The sequence below is a fragment of the Macrobrachium nipponense genome, chromosome 36, assembly GCF_015104395.2.
Source record: "Macrobrachium nipponense isolate FS-2020 chromosome 36, ASM1510439v2, whole genome shotgun sequence".
Lineage (NCBI taxonomy): Eukaryota > Metazoa > Arthropoda > Malacostraca > Decapoda > Palaemonidae > Macrobrachium > Macrobrachium nipponense.
The window spans coordinates 35971138-35989721 of record NC_087220.1 but is presented as its reverse complement, the minus strand read 5'-3'; positions in this window follow the sequence as shown (position 1 = coordinate 35989721).

Genomic DNA, 18584 nt, shown 5'->3' with positions numbered 1-18584 from the left:
CCTAGTGTTCCTATGATTATGGGTACAATTTCTACTGGCATATCCCATATCCTTCTTATTTCTATTTTCAGGTCTTGATACTTATCCATTATTTTATTATTATTATTATTATTATTATTATTATTATTATTATTATTATTATTATTAAGACGTATTTTCTGTAACTCACCTATATAAAAGACTCAGCTTGAAGCCTACCTGCTAAGTTGCTGAACCTATTCTAACCATACGCAATGTTTCTAAGTTGACCGTAGCTAGCACCTGAAGTACTGTTAGATACTTTATCCAGTAACTCATTTGACGTGGCCTTATGAATTGTGTATGGTGTAGAGAGATTGACTTACTATTGTTGTGTTCATGTGAGCTAACCTCATTGTATTTAATCCTGCTTTGCAACCCAAGAACGGCTGTACAGTTTAGATAGGTAACACTGAGAATTGAATTAGAGACATTCCACTAGAATCTGGATGAAGACGATTTTGTTGATTGTTTGAATAAAATTCTGTTAGAGAGTGCGCAAGACTACAGAGAAGTGATTGGAATTTGATAACAGGATGAATACAAAAAACATTGCCTAAAATTATCTAGCGCTTTCCTTGGGCAAAAAACTAAATTTATACGGAATGCAACGAAATTTATAAGTAGTGCAAGGTAAAATATTGCTTTTTCACTGTTTTTAAATTTAAATGGTAAATTTTAAGAAAGAAAAATCCAAATTTCCACGAAAGAAAATATTTGTGTAATAATCGCCATATTTCTTATTAAATTTAAATAATAAACATGGCGATATTTAAACAGATATTTTCTTCCATGTAACTTTTTTTTCTTTTTTAAAATTTACCTTTTACAATAAGTAAACCAGTATATGGAGAATATTTGTCAAATCTTTTGTTAATACAGTACTTACATAATTTAAATTTTTTCAGTGCAGAATCTGTTCATTTATCTTTTCTTATTTTTTTTTTATTTTCTTTCACGCATATGCTCATATTCCTCTGATCATGGTAGAAATAAGTTAGGTTTTTGATGTACTAATTTAGAATTTCTGTTCTTCCTAAACTCCAAAATAAGTGGTTGCAACTCGAAAATTTATATCAATTGCTACTATATGGAGGCAGGAATTTCTCGAGCAGTATGGTTTTCACTAAATGCTTTTTGGTAGTAATAATTTTTATTGACAATTTCCTTGTATGTCTTTTCTAATATGCAGAGGGGACTTAAATGAAAATGAGAGGAAAATTGAAAATCTCCTTATTAGGTAAGAGAAAAAAGTCCAGAACAATACCTTGTGAATTGTGTTTATAAAAGTAAAGGTGTCCTTAGGTAAGTCTTGATAATGAAGACAGTTCTTGAGACATTTTTCCACAGGTATTAGACAGGATAAATCTTCCTCCATATCGTTGAAGCAGTTCAGTGTAAGCACTGAGTTAGGCTTAGTATCAAATTTCAAATGATCTTTAGTCCCTGTTGTCTTGTACGACTCATGTCACATAACGTTTTTCCAAACTTACGTAACAACTTGATCTGTCTTACGGTCAAAGATAATTTGTAGATATTAACAATGGATAGTTTTCTTTTCTTCTAGTATCCAAGTCACATAGCCTATTCTTCCTTTTATTTTGGAATGTTCTACCTTACTCTCCATCGCATACTAAATATGGTGAGCAAAGTCAGTAAGATACATTCACGTAAAAGGCAAATTTGTAAGTGAGGAGGAATAATTGGATTTCCTTTAGGGGACAGTCTGATCTCTTGTCTATGACAAGATTAGTTCAAGGAGATAAACATTGTCTACATATGTGAAGGTCTTCGTAATATGAATTATCAGCATAGTGAAGGTTACGGGGAGAGAAGAGAAGTAGAGATAGAGAGAGATTCAAAAGTAATTAATGAAATTATTTCTGGGCTCCACCTTATTATATTTTCCTTATTTGATGGACACATTCGCTGTCTATTATATATATGTATATATATATTATGATTATTAATTCGCGCTCATATTTTTGTACTCGTTTATTTTCTAACTTATATAAGAAGATAATCGTGTAGAGAATTCAGATCAATACCAGGGTATTACAAAGAGAGGTAAGTGCCTTAACAGGATCTGGCCATTGCTGCAACACCCAGGAGAAATTACTTCTATGGAACGACTGAGGGTAAAGTGATTTGACATTTGATTATGGTCTTTATTAGATCCAGCTATTTCATATCCAGAGAACATGATGCAAGCGGCCTATGTGAAATTCTGCTACTCACGTCGTTCTTGTGCTTTATCTTCCAGAAATCACTCATCTCCTGCCTCCTTTCTCCGAATTCTTATCCAAGTAGGTCTTGGCCTTATGACTTCTCTAGTGCCTATGTGAACCCAGGTGACTCTGTCACGTACTGTTCCCTTTTTTTCATCATTATATCATTTACATAGGAAACTTTCCTAGTTACCTTTTGTTATGCTTTCCAATTATCCTGCATCCGACTACTAATATTTTTCTTAAAGCTTTATTCTAGAATTCATAAAATATTTTACATATCATTTCAGTGTCATACCATGATTCTTGTCTCTGTACCATACGGGTCATACTAGACTTGTGTACATTATTACTTTTGTATGCAGTTCTAGTCTATTTGATTTTCAAATCTCAACTTACCCATTGTTTTGATTTGTAATTTTTAGTTTTACACAATTTCCATATCGAAATAAGCTCATTGATCTTTTGTCATCGAATGTTACATTGTCTCTTTCCTCATTACGTCTGTTTTCTAATGTTTAGTTTAAGTCCCATCTTTCCAGGCATATAATTCAGTCTTTTAAGGAAGCTTGGGGATTAAAACCAAATCATCTGCTCATATCAAGTCTAAACATTTTGTTTTTACTTCATTCTAAACCTCTGCCACCTTCCATCAATTTTTCATTACAAAATTAGGTTATTTTTCTTTGGTATCTTGTCTACTTCCAAGGTATAAAAAAATATCTATTTCCTTACTCCGTAATCTGCAGAACAGTCTAGTTAATGTATGATGTATGTGGTGTCATTCCAGTTTCAGAAAAGTCATTTTTGGAGTGATCCTGTAATAACCGGACTCAATTTCAAATTTGTGAATTAAGTCAAAATTTTCTTCGTTTGATATTATTGACCATCCCTCCTTTTGACTGGTATTTCTCTCTCTCTCTCTCTCTCTCTCTCTCTCTCTCTCTCTCTCTCTCTCTCTCTCTCTCTCTCCTCGCTGAATAAATAGCTTTGTCAGCAACTTGATCTACTTTTAATTTTACTATTTACTGTACACTTATGTACTCTTCCTGTTGATTTTCATGCATTTTTTTTTTTTTACATTTATCGTTCGCGTTTGTCTATCCTCCATTGTAACCCAGCTTTCATATTATATCAAAGGTTCCTGTCGTGTTACCCAGTAATTTTCAAGCAAATTGATTCTTGATGTCAAACCACAGTCTGCTCTTCATCAGATATGGTTTCTAGCACTGCAAACTTGTTTCATCCTCAAGAAGCTTTATTGTATATAGCCCAGATACCATGTAATCTAGAGGAACTGGGGTCGAACCCGGTATTCTGATATGGAGAGGGTTTTATTGTTGATTCTGGTGCTCTGGCATGTCCTCAGCAGGAATCACCTGGATGTCACTCTAGCACTCTTGGGGAAAAATTACAGGCCAAAAACAAAATGGCCACGATGCGGCATGCTGCCAACACCAAATGTCACATATCTTTTTCAGTACTGTTGACAAAAAGGCGATCTTGATGTCTTTACCTATGTTTTTGGGGTCAAGAAGGTCATTGCTGCTCACTAATTAAGACCATTTACATCAGAAGCGGATTTTATTCGTCCAAAAAGGTGATCGTTTGTGAAAAAAACAGTGACTTTATTGTAGTAAATACACTTCATTAACAGTTAGTAGTAAGCTAGATTACATACTACTTAGCAATTACTAGTTTGACACCAAATTAATAAATGATGATTTTAGCATAGTCTTGGATTATGGTACATAAAAACGAAGGAATACAATTATGCTTATTGATCAAATGGGTAATAACCCCTTTTTAAGTATCACATATGACCGTAACCTAAATAGATTATGCAATAGTGCCTTGGAGTCATAAACATTAATCTCTTCCATTATCACGTATATATATATATATATATATATATATATATATATATATATATATATATATATATATATATATATATATATCCTACCACTGCCACCACTCTTACCCCCCCCCTCCCCCCCCCCCCCCCCTTTTTCTTAAACTACACAAATTAGAAACCCTTACCTGTCGTCAATGGTGCCCTCTGTCTGCAACCATGTCGTTAGGCTATTAAGATCTCGTAAGTATAAAAATATACTATTTATTACCTAAAGCAGTTGAATATAAAATAGAACAAAATGATTAACAAGTCATAATGACAGAAAACCCAAATCGCCCATAAAGAAACAGTAAGTTAACATTCTACCCTCCTGACATAAGAATTCACTCCAAGACCCAAAATGTCAATAAGTTCATTATATTAGTCAGGTTAGAGAATCTCGTCTCTAAATTAGCCATGGAAGAGGACACCCATCGTGTTAATAAAGATAAGAATGGATAAAAGACACACTTCAACACAACAGTTCTTTTCATAGTTATCTAAGTAAAGAAAGTATTTCACACTTCTCTCTCTTTTCAAAGGTAACGGTTTTCTAAGTCTTACAAAATGTATCATACCTTTACGATGGGGCTTTCTCTCCCGACACTCGGCATGTACCACCTGACCTATTTGTGCTCACTGAAAGAATGTGGCTTTCACAAGTGCCTTGGATTATTAGGCCTGTAACATCCGTACAAAGGAATGTACATGCTTGACGACAGGGCGAGCATTCTCTTCGGTTAAAACTTGCTTGCGTACGGTCAAATTCCTTCGCTCAAGTAAGCTGCCCTTACAGCTCAGCTTGACTCCAAGCAAGACATGATATGTGATTTCACTTAACATTACACACTTGTAAGATATATGTATATTATATATATTATATATATTATATATATATATATATATATATATATATATGTTGTGTGTGTGTGTGTGTGTGTGTGTGTGTGTGTGAGAGAGAGAGAGTGTGTGTGTTTATTTATGGTAGCTAATGGTTTGTTTCCTACTGTATTTTATTAAAATGTTCATTAATAATTTGGGCACAGGCCATTTGTGAGATTTAAAATTTTGATTTAGCCATAGCTGGCTACACTACCTTTAGAAATAGCTTCTTAAGCCAGTTTACTAGTCTGTATGTTGTGCTATCAAATTGTACTTCAATATAATTATCATAAAAAATATTTAGATTTTGTTTTAATGGCCCTTTGCGCATTGTATTCAAATAAAATGTTCATGCATAGACTGGGCACAGGATGCAAACTTTTGAAAAAAAAATGTTATCCACCAGATTTGGATTCAGCACCCTAAGATTAGGTAGAATCAATTCGGTTACTAATTCTAATGTGAAATGCCAACCCCTATCAACTTTTTCCCATATCGGCTCCAGACTATAAAGCCCGTGGGGAGTGCCGTGCCCCGACACTTACAAACGCTCTTTGGTAGCAGCGTAACTGAGGCTTGCACGTAAATCTCGAACAGGTTAGGCAGCTCCTTACTAATAACGGATATGACTGCAATCTTATAGAAGGTTCCATAATACAACAGTTATACGTGTATGCCAGTACACCAGTGATGATTCCTACCTCACCGAGAAACATCATATTGTCTTACAAAGCCGCATATCACAGACGGCTATAAGATGAGGTCAAAGACATGAAGAGAGTGTTTCCATATGTGTCAACTGCTGCTCGAACCTAGTCAGCACCCTCGTAATGAGACATAGCACGTCGCCCCGTTGAGAAATGTGGGATTTGACTAAAGTAGTGTTCAAAAATTTAAATGTACCGAAGGGACATGTCAAGCACTCTGCAATTACTAAATAGGTCGCACAACTACCACTCTACTCAGGTGATTACAAGCTCACCGCAACCAAGGGGCAATCAACACTATGTAGACGAGCACGACCGCAAACCGACACCGGAAGATTTATTAAAAAACAGAGATCGTACATAGAAAACCAGGCTACAAGAGATTACAAAAAGCGGCTGTGAGTATACTCGTAAATCAACAATGCCCTGTGTTACACATAAAGAGGAATGCAGACTGCGTCGGCATTTTTCAAGGAATCCACAGGCAATCCGTGAGAATCTGACCAAATGAAATTCAGCCATACTAATGACATCATGTTTAAGATTTACATGTCCGCATGCAGTAATAAATAGTACCTTGTATGTTACTTTGTGATTTAGCCCTGAAGATGTCGCCAGTGAGCGAAGAAATGGAGCGTAGAACAGAATAAGTAAATCGAAAGTATTTTTCCTTATTCCTGAGAAGGTTGCCTGGAGAGAAAAAGGATACTGTTTCTAAACCTTGATAAAAAAAGTAGTATCCGTGAACAATCCCGTTAACATCAATAGAAACTACATAGGAGAGAAAATATGCTAAAATAAAATAATATATAGATTATATATATTATATAATATATATATATATATATTATATATTATATATCTATATATATATATATATATATATATATATATACAGCAGGGTCCGTTATACATCAACAAGGCCATAGCTTATTATAGCAAAACATTTCGCACATGTTCTATGTGCATCTTCAATCTGTATATAACAAAATCGAAAATTCAAATTAAAATTTTACAAAAACTGTTTTAAAGATATAGTTAAGAGAAAAAGGTATTATTAAAAAAATAAAAAATAAATTAACATAACTGGAAAAGGTTACAATAAAAAAGACCCAGTGTTCACCAAACCCTTCAAAGGAGAAGGAGAAGAATAAATGACCAAGATTTGATACCAACCTAGACTTCAATTATGCTAGATAAAGAGGAGAAGCGGAATCGTTTGAGTTCAAAGAAGGAACAGGCCGTTTGATGTATAATGACTCAAGTGTAGTTACGTAATCACTATGGTTCGCACCACCAATAATGGAGAAATGCTTTTTGTTAACTTCAATTTTACATAGAGAGGCATGGTTTTTTATATTAGAAAATTCTGGTTTACTCAGTTTCTGGCCCGTTCTAAAACTGTATCCCATATGGCTACAATATCTCATCTGCAGTAACCTGCGACAAGATCCAACATAGATACCGGGACATCCCGGGCACTTGAATTTATAAATAATGTTGGACCTCATGAAGGTCTGCAGTTTGTCCTTGTAGTTAAAGAATACGCCAATCTTGAGTGGATTGATTTGAATTAATTGAATCTTGAAGCATCCAAATTCATGTTTAATTATTTGTCTAAGTTTGGTTGAAAAGTTGTTGTCCGAAATAAACGTGTTTGTGGCAAATATATTTTTCTTTGGGACATTATAAGAGGGTGTCAGATTAGAGAGGTTTTGTGACAACAGCCTGGTAATTACTTTAAAAACCAAGTTATTTTGGATAAGAATTCTGTGAGAAAAACTGATTAAAAACAGTCTCATTATGAAAAAGAGACCAACTCGAAAAATATTGAAGAGCCCTATAAACTAAAGTGTATATGGAGTTTAGTTTGAAGTTATTTAGGCATAAACTATAGAAATTATTAGCAAGTCCAGTGTGTGTGTTTTTTTTTTTCCGATACACAGATGTTGTAAAATCACCATTGTCTCTTCTTACATTGATACCTAGAAAGGGTAGACAATTGTCGTTTTCTTTTTCCATGGTAAACTTTATATTTCGATGTTGTTTATTGATATATTCCAAAAACATCTCACTTTGCCAATGCTCCTTGCATAATATAAATGTGACATCAACGTATAATAGACAGGTTTACATATATGTGGATAATTAGTTAAAAAGTTTTCTTCTAAAAAAGACATAAAAATATTGGCGAACACAGGCCCCAATGGGGATCCCATGGAAACTCCATCGATCTGCGAAGAGTTGACCATTAAAAACAAGCATCGTGTCTTGCACAGCAAGTTCAAGAAACGCCTTAAAACGTTGTCTATTAAAACCATGAGAAACTATATGATAGTCATAAAAAAACTTTGTCTAAAATAATGTTGATGGTTTCATTCAGCGGCACATTTGTGAAAAGAGATTCTACATCGAGGCTTGTCATGTGTAGATCACCATCTTGTAAAACTATTTCTTCCTGGAACTCATATCCATTTTTAAGTGAAAATTGGTTGTAAGCGAAATCACTGAGTAATGAGACAAGGTATTTAGATAATGCATAAGAAGGGCTGTTATAGGCTGCCATAATGGGTCTAATAGGAACTCCTTCCTTATGTAACTTAAGGAGTTCATATAAAATATTAAAAGAAGAACCTGTCACAAATAGTTTCTGGTACGTAATTTCATATAAAATACCTCCAATTTTTTTTATTTTCTCAAAAATCTATTACTTTTGTCTTCTCTTTTGTAAATGTCCAAGAAGTGTGGTTCACCATGCGATCGAAATTTAGTATTATCAGCAAGAATATTGTTAACCTTATCAATATAATCCTGTTTATTTATATTGTGATAAATGTCTCATTCCCTCAGTATAAAATTTGGGGATGTGACTCCCTGGCTCTCCTAAAATAGCCTTGTATGGCGGGACGAGATTATTACAAAAAAAATCTACGGTTAAAGGCCGATATTAAAAAAGGGAAGAATTTACATAAAACTCTGGAACTTAGTTTAAATGAACTATATTTACAATTAAGTTACATGAGCAGTAATTCACAACATAAGAGTGTAGGGGACTCGAGTAGATCACGAAATAAATGAAAATGGTTGGTTTTAGGTCCACCAGAACACAAGACTAAGAGATATGATTTGCACAGAGCGGGTTATTTAAGTAACAGCATCGTATCCAATGGTTCCGAAATTTCTTCTCACAACCAGGCATGATATTTGTCTGCAAAGAGATTGTATTCTGGCATCAGTACTAAGGCAATGGATACGTGAGACACATTGCACATTATTTTCTCTTAGTATTTCATATCAAAGCTCACTCACAGGGGGCCATAGAATGACTGGAAGCTTATACAGAAAGGAATGCTACATTGCTTGATTAACTAAGGGAGATTTAAATATCACTAGTAGCATCACCAAGGGAATTAATTACAGCATGGAACAAAAATTGTTGAGTGAGAAGCTGAGCCAAGAAGGGGGGAGTCGTCTTGGAAAGAATTAAATAAAATACAGACTAAGGCAAATCGACTACTGGTTGCACCCGATTACTCTCTACAATACCTGGCAATCCATGGTCTTGTTGCCTTCTCATTTGCTGATCGATCTGTGCACTATGGATGTAAAGGAACACTTGTGGGATCCTCAGAGGAAGCAGGGGAGCAAAAAAGTGGAGAAGTGGTGTTCAGGCTTCTGCAGGTGAGAGGTGTCTGAGCTCTGTGACGCTTCTGGGATTTCTGAGAGCGAATCCTGGTTGTCTCTGGTTTTTATGCTCTCGGGTACTGAGATGCTCCACCCCTTGCAGCAGGATACCTGTGGAGATTAATTCCAGGCAGCCAATAGGAAATGAGGGGATGGTTTAGAGAGAACGAAGGATTTCAGTTCAGAGGGGCAACTCAAGAATATGAAATTCATTTATAAAAGGGTATTATTTTACTTGGTTCTGGCTTATTCCTGAACACCCCATTCTAGAGGACATTTCAACCTTAGGTGGGTTGGAATGGACAAGACAAGCCAGAAACAAGGACAAATAACGAATACAAATTACTGAGCCTTCTGTACTCCCTTGAGTGGATTTAAGACACAAAACACTCAGCGGATACTAATTTTCATTTTTGAGTGTTTACTCAAATATGAAAATTTATCAGATAAGAAAAAATAAGAATAAAGTGTGACATGACTAAAGAGACTAATAACTAACAATTTGCTATAACACATCAAAGAGAAAGAAAGCCAAATTTGATTAATCTTAAAACATTATGTCACACTAGAAATGTCTGTTACAATGAACAGCAATCAATGATTCAATAAATTAACTTAATCTTCATGGTTAATAGTATACTTACCTCTATCATGTATAATACTGTCAGCTTATTGTTTAAGGTATCACATGCTATTAGTTTGCCCTCATGACGCGTTCGCAGGGGTGTTAATAGCCCTACGATTTCGTTTAGCAAATTTGTCCTTGTGCCATTAGGACGACGCATAACAGTATTAATTTCTCCAAAGGGAATATTAGTGTAGACTTAAAGAGATAGAATCAAGAAAAGTAATTCTCCTTACAGAGGAAACAATATTACACATATGTAAGTCTCACCAGAACCACTGACAATTACACACACACACACACACACACACACACACACACACACCACACACACACACATCATATATATATATATATATATATATATATATATATATATATCATATTACATACATACATTATATATAATATATATAATATATATATATATATATATATATATATATATATATATATATATATATATATATATATATATATATATATATATACACACACTTATATATATATCTATTATATATATTATATATATATAAATACTATATATATATATATATATATATATAATATATATATATATATATATATATATATATATATACATATATATATATATATATATATGTATGTATGTATAGCTAAAGTTATAGCATTTTTGCTGGCTAAAACTATTCCAAGTTGCATGTAGTGCTGAGTGCCTAGAATAGGGCACTGTGCCAATTGTGGCCCTTTTATGAACAAGGCTAGGGGCTTAAAAGGACATATCTTTGCAGATAGGGCTAGAATTACTGATGGATGGGGCTCTGCCTAAGCAAAGCATACAATGGAAATAGATGCCTAAAGGCGATGATGAAGAGGAAAGGAGACTGTGAAAGAGGAGTTATATACATTACGGAAATAGAAGTAGTTGCAAAAGGATAAGAAGGAAGTAAAAGTAGCAGAACCTGGTACTCTCCTCTAAATGGAGAGGGTCAGAATTCTTTATAAGAGGATGGCACTGTGCCAGGGCACTAATACGCAGAGAGACTATTGACTCTCGTAGGGTTTTTGAAAACCTCGACACCCTTTTCCCTTTTTCCTTCGACCTCTCCGAGGTCAGTTTGATGGTGCAGTGGGATACCTCAAGTACCCAAGCCCTTTGAAGATGCCAGAGGGGCATCGGCTCAGGCTGCTGTGACAACCTGGGCACTGGCACTCGTCCCTGTGCCTAATGCTGCTTGGCTCAGTTCCCTGACTTCTTTGGCCAAATAGGATTCAGCAGAGTCTTTACTCTGGGACAGGTTAGCTGTTGATAGAGGGGGAGCGTAGGAGGTAACAGTATTTGGGATGGGCTCACAAGTTGGGATGACTAACTCCGGGATGGATTGCGAGGCCACACCGCTGGTGGTGTCCATTATGGTCATGGAATTAGCTCTTCCTCGACTGCCGACTTAGGTTGCAGGGTTAAGCCAGCGGACGGAAAGTGACTGGGACTGAGAGCTCTGGGAGGGAGACTCGAGTCTTGCCTTGGCACTGGCACTGAGGCCGTTTGTGGCATATTGAAAGGATTCGAACGTGGCTCGACGTCCATGATGGCAATGTGGTGGGATAACAAACTAAAACCAAAGAACTCTCTAAAACCACACATGAACCCACCACATACTTGACGCACTCAGGGTGATTAGCTGTACTGTCCGCTACAACCATACATCAATTCAACAACAATCAACAAAAGACCACTGCACAAACAATCACTAACAACATAAAAAAAACAACTGCACGACAAGTCAATACAACCACCTAGAACACCAAGGAACACAACAACTCTCCAACAACAACACTCAACAACTCATAACTCCAACAACTCATTTACAACACAACAGGGTAGATCTATGGTACCTATCCGCGGCGGCCCAGACTATGGCAGTTGCTGTTTTTCTATGCAGTTTTACCTACTGAACAATAATTTTAAGTAATATTCATTCGGACGACTGTAATTAACCCCCAGGGGCCAGTACTAAACACGGCAAAATACATTGGACGTCCCAATCCCTAATGGATGTCGTATCCGGGTTACGTTCCTTGTCGTCCATGCGGACTGCTTCTGTAGAAATACCCACAACAGAACTCACAAGCTTAACAACCCTCCAACACACAAGCACAACAACTTCAGCAACACAGGCGCAACAACTCTAAGCATACAATATCAACAATAATTCCAAAAACAATTAAAAAACACACAACATAACTGACCATCAATGCCTTCAATACTGACTCCACTGACTACCTTTACTGACTGACTGTCCAGAGCTCTGATCATAAACTGACTGCCTGACTGACAGACACGGCATCCGCACCAGCAGACAAACAAGAACTCACCAACAAGTAGGTCAACGTTAACTATCCATCCACCAATTGCACCCTCTCTCTCTCTCTCTCTCTCTCTCTCTCTCTCTCTCTCTCTCTCTCTCTCTCTCTCTCTTGCTCTTTTCCGGAAAACCACAAGCACAAATACATACTACATGATCTTAAGAGCAATACCAACCACGAAGCTTACTGTCTTGCTCTCTCTCACGCAACCCTCGAATAGCACTGTCTGTGCAGAGGTAGTTCTTGGAGGACCGTAGAATTTGTCTGGAGTTATGTAAGGACGTGGGCCCTGAGACTTAAAATCTTGTTCTAGCAGGACGTCATAACCGCCTGGAATATAGGTGGCTACTACCATGGTACAGATCTTAGACTGGTGAGGTAGTGTGACTCTAAACTGGACAGTAGGTAAGAACATTTTAACATGTTTAATGGATCACACTCGGTCTTGCAGGATCTTAAAAGGAAAAAGGAAATGGAACTGGAATGACTGACAGCAGTTGGGATGAACAAAGGAGGAAGGAGCGGAGCAAAACCGTAAAAATTGCCTTAATATTAGTTTATTATTTACAAATTTACATGTGAGTTGGGATTTGGGCAAAAATAAATACATTGAATCACATACCAGGAGTGAGTTACAAAGTTACAATCGAAATCATAATAGATGTAGCACAATGAAATTACTTTACAATGAAACAGTAACATAACACAAACAATAAACAATAGTTAAATCAACAAACAGCTATATCAAAATACACTCAAGCTGAATAACCAAAAAAATCAACATATTAAAAGCGGCACACACCACAGTAATAAATCAATAAACAGTATAAATACCAAAATCACGCAGCAACAATATTATATAATAACCAAACAGACAGCATATCATACTATAATGGGCGAATGTCTGTCTGTCATTCAATCACGGCCAAACGGCTGGTCAGATGGGCATGAAACTTGGCAGGGTTATGGTGGGGACCCCTAAGATGGATCGTAATGGGGTTTCATCCAACTTATCCCCCTCCTTTGTAGGGGGTGGGGGTGAGAAGGGATTCCCTGAAACGGAGCTGTTTCTGGCCGTGAAACGAGGCTGGTTATCCCCGTAGACTTAGTTACTTTTCAATTTTTCATACATAATTTCTGTACAACTTCCCCGGAGAAAGTTGCAAATATTTCAGCTCGGACACAATAGAAGATGATAATTATCATCAATATCCGCAAGATTTTTTGAATAACTTAAATCCATCGGGACTGCCAGTGCACGAAATAACGTTGAAGAAGTACTGCCCAGTAATGTTGCTTCGGAATTTCGATCCTGCCAAAGGACATTGCAACGGAACGAGGTACACCGTTATGGAGCTAAACTCCCACGTCATCAAAGCAGTGATAGCAACAGGCCCTCACACCGGCAAATGTCTGTTCATCCCCCGGATTCCTCTGATACCTTTGGACAACCAGTTCTGTTCCAGTTTACGGCCCAGGCAGTTTCCCATCAACATGACCTTCTCATTCACTGCAAACAAGTCGCAGGGTCAGACTTTGGATCGAGTTGGTGTGTTTCTGCCGTCACCCAAGTTCACGCATGGCCAACTGTATGTGGTGATGAGCAGAGCAACTGTCTCTGCCAACTTGAAATTAAGTTGTGGACAAACTGATAATACTGTGTACAAAGAGGTTCTGTAGTAGGTACAGTGGTCCCTCCGTATTCGCGGGGGATGCGTACCAGACCCCCCCGTGAATAGTTAGAACCCGCGAATGTTTGGAACCCCTATAAAACGCTAAAAACAGCCTATTTTCTTAGTTAAAACTCAAGAAAAACCACTAAAAATTTTCATACTTGGTTTTTTTAATAGTTTTATCACAAAAAGTGTATTTTATGATGAAATTGATAAACAAAACCAGGAATTTGTTGATATTTCTCATAGAAAAATACCGCGAATGCATGAATTTTCCGCGAATAATGCGGGGAAACGTTCCCAAGAGAAATCCGCGAATATGTGAGTCCGAGAATCCGGAGAACGCGAATACGGGGGCCCCACTGTATGTATAAAAATCGCCCTTATTTTAATATTGCTGAACAAATAGTACATATAAATTTTTCACTTCTGCACCCATATTTTATCATCCATCGTAGATGGGTAAGTTTGCTAGTAATAATAATCATTATTATAACCAAGCTGTAATACACTCTCTACAAGCAGCACCACACACAAAAAAACAGGTAATCTCCACAGAGACGTCGAGACAGACCCAGCTGTCGAAGAGGATGCACAGACAATCACTGTAGTCATCAAAACAGCCCATGAGTGTTAACAAGAACACATCCCAAAAACACAGATGAATAACAGTGAAGTCAAAGAGACAACAGGTTCGTTGTCTCACTGGAAAGAAACTGCTCCACCAACGACTGCATCCATCCACTACCGTAGACAACAGGTAGCCAATACCTGCTGTTCAAAATCAATTCACCATGCTGCATTGCTGTCTGGAACCTTACTCGTTGCTATACCAAACCAGATGTTAATGTACCCCACAGACAAACATGAACAAGTAAGGAGGCAACAACCCACCATAGGCAAACGATTGTTTACATTTAAACAACCTAACATCTCACACATGGTTGGGGCTCTCCATTGTGACGAATTGGTGCCTATCAACCCAAGCTCCATAAGGAATTTAACATCTCAAATGATGCATATCTGCGCTCCAGTATCATTAAAAGTTCGGACCTGGTGGCAGGATAGCGACCTCTGGGAGGTGCCACAAATATAGGGCCCTGAGCTGGAGGGCCTAGAGCAGAAGAATTCGTCATTGTCTTTGCAATGGCAATAACAGCAGATTTCTTATGGCATCCCACCCAAGCGGCAGTGTGCCCATGCACTTTGCATGAGTCACAGAAACTCTTGCTAAAATCAGGCCTGAGCCTGATGTTTTGGCTCCATTGGCCGTTATTCTTAATATGATGATGATGGCAAGCTCCATTCTGAGAAGTAGAAGGAGTTGGCTGAGGAGGATCCACTTTTGAGAGGCACTGCTCCGTGGTGTGGCCTCGTTTATTGCAACACCCACAAACAGGTTTCTGTGGAAGAGGATTATTGGGGAGCTGGGTAGGATGAGAGGTGGTAGCAGGAGAGATAGGGAGAGCAGGGTGAATCTTCTTTAGAGAACTCTGCAGGTGAAAGTGGGTGTCGTAGGTGTCCTCATATCTAAAGCACTCTAAAATAGTCTTAGGAGCCTTGTAGTTAGTTAGTTAATTTATTGACAAAACATACAATACGTTATGTACTTACATAAATTTATACAAGAGTACATTATTTTAGTTACAAAAATCATTGAGAACAAAACATAGTTTTACACACAAACATATGTACTCACACCATATATATATTTTGTCCAAAACAAAACATTAAACCTATAAATGGTAGGTGAACACTTCACTGATATAATCCCAGTACATCATGAATATACCTACATAAATCAACAACTAAATCAGGCTCCACATCCATCAAATTAGCCACACTTGCAAAGTTCAACCTACTAAATCTTGTACGGCAACCGCCAGATAAGGGACAAGAAATAAGTACAGATGACTTTCTGATTGTACACTACTATTATCACAGTGGCAAGTTCTTGCATAGGTCGGGATTCTGCTCCATCTACCTGTCTCCACCTTCAGATTATGAGACATCAGACGCAAGCGTGTGAATGACACTCGGCAGAAATCTGGGACATACTGGGTAGTAGAATAAACCATATGTACACTCAGGGAAGGGTTTAACTCAGACACATATGTATTGAATTTCGTGGCATTTTCAGCTCTCTCGCGTACTTCCTGTGCAAACATTTCCAACGAATTTTGCTCCTCATTTTGTTCTAACATGTTTGCTAAAAAACTATAACCCGGAGTTCCGTTGTCTCTGCACAAATCAAAGACGTAATTGAATGGCAATTCTTCATCTATATTTTCTCTCTTGGACACCAAAAAGGATTTCTGTTTTCTTCTTATGATATCCTTTACGGGCAGAATGCCTCCCTCCATCATACATAATTTAATACTCGTGTTCTTTCGAACACCAAGCAAAACTTTGACTAACTTATTATACTGTTTTTCTATCCCTTTAATATTATTAGTTGTCCAGGATTCACAGCTATATAACAGTGTTGACATTACCGCTGCATCGAAAACTCGTATACATATGGCATTTGGCTGTTAGCACACAAAAAAATTGTAAACTTATTTACTACTGCCTCGCTACGGCTCTCGTGCAGACTAATGACATCACCCAACTTGCCACTATCCACGAACCACGCTCCAAGGTAAAGATATCTCTGAGTGTATCTCACAATAATACTTTCTACATGTAAGTCTGTTTGATCCTCATCATCATTATTTATCACAAAAAATTTAGTTTTTGACTCATTAATAACCATTCCATATTCAGCACAAAATTTACATAATACTTTTAACTTTTTCTTGCACATTTCTCTACTTGTAGCTAGATAACCGCGTCATCCCATTAGTAGTAGAACATTTAGTGCTCCTAAAAATCCATCGGAAGCAACGGCTTCCTGCAACATACGCACCAGCCTGTCAATGTATACAATAAATAATATACAACTTGTTGGAGCACCTTGTCGAACACCAATGGTGGCATTAATTACTGCTGACTTCAAAATGTGTTTTGTACATGAATACATTGCCTTAATTGCCAATAACATTCTCTTACCACATCCGTTTTCTTTTAAAACATCTATCATTTTGTTCCTAGGTACTCTATCGTACGCTTTAGAAAAATCAACAAATAAGACGTACAATTTTAATTTCTTAAAACTTGCAAAATCACACAACAAGCGTAATGCTAATATTTGTTCAATACAACTCCTCTTTTTTTGAGCACCTGCTTGACACTTATGTATATTACACACAAACGTAAACGATTTAAGAATTAAATATCATAAATTTTCGCTAATGAATCCATTATTGATATACCTCTGTAATTTCCACACATCATTTTATTCCCTGTCTTGAATATTAAAACTAATTTGCTAATACACCATGAAACTGGGTAACTAATACATACAAACATCATATTAAACAAGATTAGTTATAGAACACAGCCAGTTCACAGGCAAGCAATTCAATATTCCGGGACAAATACCAATATAAACTTTTATTTTGTTTACTCCATTCAAGGCTTCTTCAGCTCTCTATGGGAAGGGAAGGGTCATCGAGAACTGGAATATAAGGTATATTCTCATCATGTTTCTATATTAGAATAATCCGTACTATCTACGATTTCCGGATTCAGTAAATCTTCAAAATAGTTTTTAAACGTCGTATCGTTAGGCTGGTTACCCTCATCAGAATCAACATCCCCTTTCCAATTGATAGACTTCCATATAAGTTTATTATCATTTGATTGAAGAATCCTAGCCCACCTTGGTTGATTTCTATCCCATTCATGTCCTGATGATACGTGTTCCTTCTTACACCTCGCAGCAGTCTCGGCAATACAATCAAAACTCGAAGTCAAGGCCATCTCCAAGTCGTTGCTATCTTCTACAGCTGGTGGGGAAATATCTTGTAAAGTTCTTGCAAACAACTCCACATCGATTTCTTTATAATTTAAAGACTTCCTTGCATAATTTTCCGCTGGCAATTTTTGTGCATAAGTAGATTGGTTAAGGGCAACTGATCGACTTACAAGGTCTTTAATAGCTAATGTGTTACTGCTTTTTAGCAATAAAGTAACCGATATCGGTGCATGATCTGACCCTTTAACATCCTGGTGAACATGAAGTTCCTTTATCAGACTTAGGCAAGTTCTTTTAGCCAAACACAAGTCAATTTCTGAAACCCATCTTCTTCCTTGTCTGTACGTTAAATTACCTTTAAAATTTTTATCTTGAAACTGGAGATTATTTACAATCACCAAATCATTGTTATTACAAATATTAATAATGGCTCTACCATGATTATTAGTCACTGCATCTAACCCCTCAGAATACTGGTACTTTCGACCGTCTTCATCCATAATACAGGGCATTCCTATTCTTCCGTTAAAATCACCCAACACGATAGTGTTACCCGGGGAAAGGGTATGAGCAGCCAGTTTCCCATGCAGAACTGGGTTGTAGTAGGGCGAGTCTTCCGGTGGTATGTAAATTCCGCCAAATTGAAAACTCGGCCACCAAGC